Below are 1,549 nucleotides of genomic sequence, written 5' to 3'. Positions count from 1 at the left end.
CCTGTTTTCCTTCCAGGGCAGGAGCTGGGGTAGGAAAGCAGGGATTGATCTGAAGCATAAATAAATAAAAGCGACACTTTTTTCCCCCGGAAATTTGATGCCGTGTGTACGTGAAAATTGAAACACGGGTAAAACTTTTGAAGCCGATTTTTAAAAAGCTCCTTTGGCAGAACATGAAACCACTCCACCAAAGCAAATCAGACAAACAACAACAAATATTTGGCACAGCAGATGTGTTGTACACGTCCACTGAAAATATTTACCCTAAATCAGCCTAGTTGTTTGATTTTGTCTGAGTGTTTCTACAAAAAAAAAAAAACCCTAAATAACGGTGAACCATTCATTCCCGTGAAGGAAACCTTTGGCTGCTCTCGTGTGCCAGCCAGCATATGGAAGCACAGCTGAGAAAAATAAAAGCAGACACCAATTTTTGTTTTGTATGAGCTGTTAACAAATTATGGAGGAAATACTCATGCTCCAGGAGCAGCTGAGAAAGCAATTTACAGCCACTCCGGCAGCGGAGCAGCGCGCAATCAGGCGCGGATCCATCTGGATCCTCTTGCTGCCCAGAGCCATCTGCCAGCCCGGCCCCGGCTTCCGTGCGGAGGGCAGGGTCCAGGAGGGTCCAGGAGGGTGCAGGAGGGTGCAGGAGGACACCGGGGGCGCAGGCGGTGCCGACGCCACGAGTGTTCACTGGGAAACACCGTCCTTTTCACCCCAAATGAGAAGGGCTGCACGGCAGCACGCAGTCGCTCCCCATCCGCCCTGCAGAAGCTCAGAGATGAGGAGGGAAAGGTATTCCAAGAAATAGTAATGTGGGGCAGCTCAGGACTAATCCCGGGCTGCTTTCTGCCCCCAACGCACCCCAAACAATCTCAGCCCCCCGCTCTTGGTGGGCGCTATCAGACTTCGGATCCTTAAGCCAGCCCGAGTGGGTTCTCGAGGAGATGCAAATATTTTGACAGCCCCAGTTGCCTGAGGATATCTGGATGCTGCAGAGTGGAAAGAACCGCGTAGGAGATACTTTATCTTCAGTGTTTCTGTTTGCTTTTGTGTTTTAAGGAGTCCCTGGCACAGAAAATGTTGAATGAGCCAGAACTAACGGAACCCAGGCTTAAAAATCCTGCTGTGTCCTGCTGCTGGAAAATCCACTTCCAGCCCCCCCGGGACAGCGCTGTTGCTCCTCCAAGTTTCACTGCTGAGGGCTGAGCAAAGCCACCTTCTGCTGTTCCCTAATTCGGGACAGTTACACAGCCAGCAGCAAACCCAGCACCCTGCCAGGAACGAGGAGCAGCGCCGCCCGGGGATGCTCGGCTCACCGGCTGCGGAGCGGAGCCTGGCTCCCGAGCGGGCAGGGCTGTGTCCGGGGGTGCGGAGCAAGGTTGGTTCTGGTTTTTAGGGAATGTTGCAATCCCGTACTCTAGGCACAGATACAGGTCTTATAAAAACAAACACTAGTGGGTTTGGAACGCACAAACGCAGCAGACAAGCGCCCCCGCGGCTGCCCCCCGTCCCCTGCCTGCCCCAGCCCCGCCCCCCTCCTCTGCCC

At 53.5% G+C, this 1,549-nt stretch overlaps 1 protein-coding gene across 1 annotated transcript in view; it reads right to left on the bottom strand.

The window, feature by feature from the left end:
- The window catches only part of MEGF6 (multiple EGF like domains 6), a 117,524-nt gene that overhangs the window by 110,703 nt on the left and 5,272 nt on the right, over window positions 1–1,549 (bottom strand). The gene's annotated exons all lie outside the window — the stretch shown is intronic.

Source organism: Egretta garzetta, unplaced genomic scaffold (genome assembly GCF_000687185.1).
Source record: "Egretta garzetta isolate BGI_Z169 unplaced genomic scaffold, ASM68718v1 scaffold737, whole genome shotgun sequence".
Classification (NCBI taxonomy): Eukaryota; Metazoa; Chordata; class Aves; order Pelecaniformes; family Ardeidae; genus Egretta; species Egretta garzetta.
This window is presented reverse-complemented; position numbering and strand designations above follow the sequence as displayed.